The sequence below is a fragment of the Myxocyprinus asiaticus genome, chromosome 18 (assembly GCF_019703515.2).
Source record: "Myxocyprinus asiaticus isolate MX2 ecotype Aquarium Trade chromosome 18, UBuf_Myxa_2, whole genome shotgun sequence".
Taxonomy (NCBI): domain Eukaryota; kingdom Metazoa; phylum Chordata; class Actinopteri; order Cypriniformes; family Catostomidae; genus Myxocyprinus; species Myxocyprinus asiaticus.
Genome location: NC_059361.1, coordinates 34,288,328 through 34,295,972, shown reverse-complemented (window position 1 = coordinate 34,295,972; position 7,645 = coordinate 34,288,328).

The following is a 7,645-nucleotide window of genomic DNA, read 5'->3' as shown; positions in this document are numbered from 1 at the left end:
ATGGCCTATGCATTTATATATCAAATGCACACTCTATACTTTACAACATATAGATTGTTTCTTTATTTGGTGATATTGCAAGTTTGCCATGGTTTTAAACGGATTACTGTGCCAACAGTATTGGATTAGTTTTTTGCTTTTCAGGTGTAGCTGTTTTACACACTACAATGTTTTTGCTGACATGTGAAAATAAATTTCCTACTAAATGACCGCGAGTGAGAAATTAATTTACTGTATGAAATACCAGAAAAGTTACTTGCTATCACTCACAATACACTAAAGAATGTCTGTTCTTAAAGCTTATACTTATGTCAAAAAGTCTTGAAATGGTGTTCGAGTGATATGGGTTTTTCAGTGGCTGATGCCAATATCTAGGGAGTTTGGGTGGCCCATGGCTGATATAATATGGAAAACATAATAATACTATATTTCGCATGGTATATTAGGGAGGACACGTACCCCAATTATAAGGTACAAAACAACTAAAATGGAAAAGGTAAGATTCAAACATAAATTGGCCAACAAATAATGTAATTAAATACTTATATAAATTTATGACATTTAAAAGACATGACAGCCCACAATGAAAAATACCTTTTTTCTAAGAACACATTAAATATCAGCTTTATAATGGGTTGTACTAGGATGTGATCTTTAGGGTGTGCAACTGTTTATCTCTTTGTCAGACCAGGCATTGCTCCTGCCATGGAGATGAAATTCAATGGGGGATGTCGAGAAACAGATTGATTATCTGGAGTCATTGGAGAGGGAATTAGCTGCTAATCCTTAGCTGCTAATGGCCAAAGCGGACATAGAGGGTGTCTGGGAAAAGGTGGAGGATATGGAAAATCGTAGTCGGCGAAACAACGTCCGAATTGTGGGAATTCCTGAGGGAGCAGAGGGTCAGAATATGGTGGAATTCCGAGACGAGCTCTTTCCAAGTCTGCTTGACATAACAGGCCATAAGCTGGAAGTCGAGCGAGCTCACAGGTTTCCGGCTCAGCGATCCACTGAGGGAGACAGGCCCCGATCAATTCTGGCTAAATTTCTGAGATCGTCTGATAAAGATCTAATGTGAGGAGTAAAGGAAGGCTTTCTTGGAAGAACCACTGCATTTTCTTGTTCCCAGACTTTGCGAATTGGACAAGAGAGAAACGTGATCGATTCAAGGAATGCAAGAAACTCTTACATCAACGGAAGATCGCTTTTGCACTGATGTTCCCGGCCAAATTAAGAATAGATGCTAAGGATGGCTGCAAAGTATTTACATGTATCCAGCAAGCCATGTCCTTCATAAACTCAATGGAGTAAGTGTAACGAATGCTGGCAATGACAGGCAGACGAAGACAATGGTGATGTGAAGACCCAAGTGCAGTTTATTCATAAACATGAAATCCAAAAACCATGAACATAAACATGGACTTGACTTGACTTGACATCCAAACAATGTTACATAAACAATACTCAACAAGAGACAATGGCAAACATGAGGGCTTAAATACACAGACACGGGTAACAAGTAAACAAGACAACCAATCACAAGACTGAACTAATAAACAAGATAACAAGACAATGACCATGAACCAATGACATAACAGAACTAATAACAAGACTATAATCAATGGGAACAGGACACATGAACATGAGGGAAACAAGATAATCACATGACTTGACATGGAAACAGGGAATCACATGACATGGCAAGGAAACAGGAAATAACATTACATGGAAACACTTTTCAAATAAAAGACATTAACACAAAACATGAACAAAAACACATCTAGACATAACAGTAAGTAATTGTGTGATACTCACGTTGCAGCGGAGTGGGCCTGACTCAATGAACATTCACTTGACCATCCAAGGAATCTGGGAGCCTTTTTTGTTTCTTTTTGTGCTGGTTCCGAGTAGCGGCTGGAGTTTGTTTTGTGTAGGATGAATCTACACATTCTTTGTGTTTATCCCACCTATTGGCTAGAGTTTGTTGGTTTTTCTTCTATTATGTGGTTCTGTCTCACAAAATTTGTATAGAAACACCGGACTTGAGCAATCTGATGGCAAAGTTGTCGCACTGGCTCTCGTAGGCGTACATGGACTGTTTGAGTTTGGAGGGATTGCGCTGTCGTGTGCGAGGCCCTCTGGGGTCTGAGGGTGTTTTGGGCCCTGGAGAAGTTTTGAAATGCCTTGACATTTGTGCAGTTTTCAGTTGCTTAAAAACATATTAATGGCTAAAATCTGATAACACTGTATTCAGCACAAACTGGGCTACAATAATATGTGAACAACATGTATGTACATGTTTGTATTTTTGAGAAAATAACATTTATGTGTAGTTTTTGAAAAAACTTAAATTTTAAGTCACTGAAATAAGGCAATATAACACATACTAAAAATTTGTTCACAAGACTTTTGAGAACTGGATCTTGTAGCCTAGAGTTTTTGCTACAAAAATGATGTGAAAACCATCCTGATCACTCATTCATACAAAACAATAGTCATTTAACTTTTGTAAGACACTTTTAATGTTAGAAAGGCCATATGCGAGGAGGCGTGGATGATCATGAATATTGATGTGATTCACACCTGAGGAGACAAAGACCCCTCCCCTGAGAGAGAATGAATGTGAGGAGACTTAATGATTGAATGTATTATCTGACAATACATTTTCTTTACATAAAGACTTCACTTAATTTTAGACCTACACTACTATTTAAAAGTTTATAGATCTGTACGATTTTTTACTGTTTTTAAAAGAAGTCTCTTCTGCTCACCAAAGCTGCATTTGTTTGATCCAAAATACAGCAAAACAGTGATATTGTGAAATATTTTTACAATTTAAAATAACTGTTTTCTATTTGAATATATTGTAAAATACAATTTATTCCTGTGATCAAAGCTGAATTTTCAGCATCATTACTCCAGTCTTCAGTGTCACACGATCCTTCAGAAATCATTCTAATATGCTGATTTTCTAATATGTGCATATTTACAGCACATTTTACACATTTACACCCAAACAGATATTTGCAAGCACAAGCTTCGTTGATGATAATGAGGCAGCATAAACACTAGTTAAAATATAATCTAAACATGCATATTATTTTTATATCATATTACATATCATATTTATATCATACGGCATACTATTGAAATACCTGCTTTAGCCGAAACAACATTTAATGTAACTAAAACTTATTGGAACATATTTCAAATTTCAATACTCTGAATCCTGGCTGGCAAGCCTGGAAATAGTCCAGCTAGTAAAATATGTACATGTTTATATAAAATAGCATGTCAACTAATATGTAAGTAAAACTAAATGACTTACTCATCCAGAATTGTATCCTCGGCTGGATCAAATCGCTCTTCAAAATGTAAACATTCATCGTCGGAGTCCCGCTCTTCTTCTGAGGAAAATGTGAATTTATCATCACTATCCAGGACCATCTGTAGAGCTTCCTCACCTGTGTAGCATGCCATCTTCCAAACGTGCAGGAAAATGAATGAATCTGATGACGAACTTTATGTTTTTTAAGGCATTGTCGGGGGTGTTCACCATTTGCATTGATCGCCTCAGCACATTACCGTATGAATAGCGCGCTCTGCTGGTGGATGTGATCTCATTAGGGATTATTAGCTGAGCCAGGAGAAACTGTACATCGCTTTGTTTCATACAGATTACATTGCACGAGAATATTTGTTTTAAATTTGAATTCTTTTATTTAAAAGTAGACATTTTAAGCTTTCTTTAGACATATGTTTCATGTTTGTCTGATAAGTATACGCAGAGTTTCAGTTCATTTTTGTGACGTGTTTCAGAAAGATGCTCGTGGAGACAGAGACGGCTGAAAGCGCACCCTGTGTATTTTCTTTATTTTACAAAAGCACAAGGTTTTGTTGTTATTGTGAGTGTACTCAAACAAAAGTAGACTCTTTATAGTCTCTAATGATGTCTTACACTTATCTGTATGCCCAAAAATGACGGAGTATTTTAAGTTGTTTCCACTGTTATGAGGAAAAAATCCAGCAGGACCCGCTGGCGCGTCCGTCAACCCCAGAGGGTTAATGCGCATGTTTTTCTTTTTTCTGTTTGTTTGGTTCTGGGGGAATTCGGGGTTTGATTGTTGCACTAATGTTGGAATGTGGTCTTTAGAATTTTTTTTGTTTTTTTTTTTTTTTTTGACACATAATCTATTTTTTCTAATATGTCAAAATGTCAGATGTTAATATGAGTGGATTGTCTCTCTCCACGTGGAATGTGAATGGGTTGAAGCACCCCCATAAAAAGAAAGTTATTTCTTTTCTAAAACGTAAGAAATATGATATAGTGTTTCTTCAAGAAATGCGTCTTTCCCCGCAGGAAGCTGAAAAATGTGGGAAGATATGGGGTGTACATGTTTTCTTTAGTGCTGGCTCAAGTAAGAGCAGGGGAGTCATTACATTGATAAGTAAACATCTACAATTCAAATGTCTCAATCAGAGCAAAGATAAATTAGGAAGAGTCATTATTGTTTTAGCAGAAATTCAGGGGCAAAAGTTGATTTTGGCTAATATTTACACACCTAACACTGATGATCAGGGCTTTTTTATAGATCTTGAAGGAATGTTGCAAGCCGCTGTCCCCCCTCATGATATAATATTGGGAGGAGACTTTAATCTATTGATGGACTCAATCCTTGATCATATTGAAGCAAAAGTGTGTAAACCCCCTAGAGCAACATTGACGCTTCACAGGATGTGTAAAAATCCTGGTCTTACAGATATTTGGAGACTTTTGAACCCATCTGGTAGGGACTATTCATTCTTTTCATCAGTCATAAGATTTATTCCAGAATAGATTTTTTTATATATATGTAAGTCCCTCATTTCATCTGTTGTTGATTGCTTAATTGGAAACATTTTAGTCTCAGATCACGCCCTGGTGAGTTTAGAGATGTTGCCACATACGGAGAAAAAGAAATCATACAGTTGGCACTTTAATGTATCCCTTTTGTAAAATCCTGAATTCCAACAAATGTTATGAAATCAATGTTTATATGGAGACTAACTGGTACTCAGTATCCTCTGTGGGCCTGGCTTGGGAGGCACTTCAGGCGGTTCTTAGGGGTCGGATCATACAGTATGCCTCATTCATCAAAAAATGGAAGGGAATATTAAAAGTGCCAAGGCAGAGCTGAAGCACTGAATGTCATCTGATGGCCTCAGAGAATTGACCCAAATGAAATACAGATATAATTATTTAATTCTTAATTAATTTTAATTATTAATTAAATATACTATTTTGTCACAGAAGGTGGAGTTTGGGCTTTTCAGGTCAAGACAGTCATGTTTTGAGTTGGGGGACAAAGCAGGGAAACCTTTGGCTAGATATATAAAACAGAGAGAGTCTTTTTCTACCATTCCCTCAGTGAAATCTGCAGGTGGTGAAATTTTTACCTCAGCCATTGATATTAATAATACTTTTAAAGGATTCAATCTTGATTTTTATAGTTCCATATCTTCGTCCACCGATGAAGATATTAGAAACTTTGTGGAACCATTAGAACTCCCTAAACTGCAGGGGTCACGTGACGCCATGCAAGAAGCAGACGTGTGCACTTTGCTAAATTTTTAATTATTTTCATGTTATAATCTGGTGAAATTTGATACACCCAGTTACACATTTGCTCTTTGAGGCAAAACATGGCAAAGAAGACAAAATCCTCGGGCTCTAGAGACATTAAAAGACACTTACGTGTTCAGGATGAAAGCCCTGACAGGCCTACAGACCGGGGACTCGATTTGGATGGCGCGGCGGGAGAGGTGATCCAGCGTCAGTTGTCCAACATGACGGTGATGTTGACGAAGGTTCTTACTGACTTGGAAGATCTCACTGTAATACGTCGATCGATTACGGCGTTGGAAATAAAATTCCCTGATTTAGTTACAAGAGTGTCTGATGTTGAGAGATGAATCAATTTTCTGGAATCTTCAGAGAGGGAATTAACCGCTAATCCGCCCACGACCAAAGTTGATTTGGACATCTCCTTGAAAAGCTTGAAGATCTTGAGAAAAGAAGCCGCAGGAATAACATTCAAATTGTTGGAATTCCTGAGCATGAGGAGGGCAGAGATATGGTGAAATTCCTAGATGAGCTTTTCCCGAGTCTGCTCGACATAACAGGCCACAAGTTGGAAATCGAGCGAGCTCACAGAGTCCCTGCTTACAGATTTGCTGAGGGAGACAGGCCCCGATCGATTCTGGCCAGATTTCTGAGATCATCCGATAAAGACCTTGTGTTGTGCCAGGCGTGGAGCAAAGGGCTTTCTTGGAAGAACCATAATATTTTCTTGGTCCCGGACTTTGCGAGTTCGACAAGAGAAACGCAATCGGTTCAAGGAATGTAAGAAACTCTTACATCAGCGAAAGATCACTTTTGCTCTGATGTTTCCGGCCAAACTGAGAATAGAAACGAAGGATGGTCGCAAAGTATTTACATGTCCCAATCAGGCAATGTCTTTTATTGAATCAATGGGTGAGTAAACCATTGGGTGTTTCTCATGTGAGTGGGTCGACACGCTGTACTTACTCTGGCTTTTGAGGAAGCTGGGCGTCATTTTGGTTTCTTTTTTCTTTTTGCGTTGGCTCCGCCGAGCGACTGGAGCCTGTTTTGTGAATAACACTTTTCCTTAAAGAAACTTTTGCATTGACGAAAGATTACATTTGCATTGAAGTTCCTGGCCAGTTTGAGAGTGGACACTGCGGATGACCGCAAAATATCTACATGCTCGCACAAAGGATGTCTTTTATAAAGTTGACGGATTGTGTATGTCATGGTATATACTTTTGTTGGGCCTCATGTATTCAGATAGAAGACAAAGGCAGGCCTAACATAGTCGTAAAAACATAACTCACGCCCCCACCTTCTAAGTCGTAAATTTTACTGATAAAAATCACGCCAAAATCAAACAAAGGGAGTCCAAAACAGACTACAGATCCATGAAGCCTTGCTCACTAAAGGATCGAGCTCTCAACTCCTATTGGATGAGGCACACAACAGAACGTCCCTCAAACATGACATCATCAGGAGTTGAAATAATTCTGAAATGCATCCAGAATTTGCTTCCAGCGACTTCGTCCACCGAATATAGACGTAGCTTTTTTTGCTGCTCTCCGGTGTAACCTTGTGGCACAAGGAAGTAATGTCCGACTTGAAACTGTGGCCATACAATCTCCATCTCACTGGACGAGTTGAGATTACTCTGTGTTCAACTGAACACTCTAACAGATCCGAAGGAGACTGCTGAGCAATTCGCATCTTCATCCGTTGGCCTACAGAAGTGAAGAGATTAAAGATTTCTCTTCCATCTTCAATCAAGTCGACATTTCTGAGTTCTCCGCCAGCCTGCCGAGAATCAACAGCCGTACCGCCTGCCGACAGAGCGAGGAAACGGCCTCCCGTCATCACCCGAGCCTCAAGGAACCGGGTCAGAGTTAAAGGACGGAGGAAAATACATTCTACCTGTGTCCTCATGCGATTCAAGTAAGAGGTTACGTCTGGGCAGAGATAGAATATTATAGTGTGTTATTCTTGTGTTTCAAGGTTTTTGCTTGTACAGTTTACGGACCGCCATGTCCGCTCATTATTAATACTCAGGGTATTAAT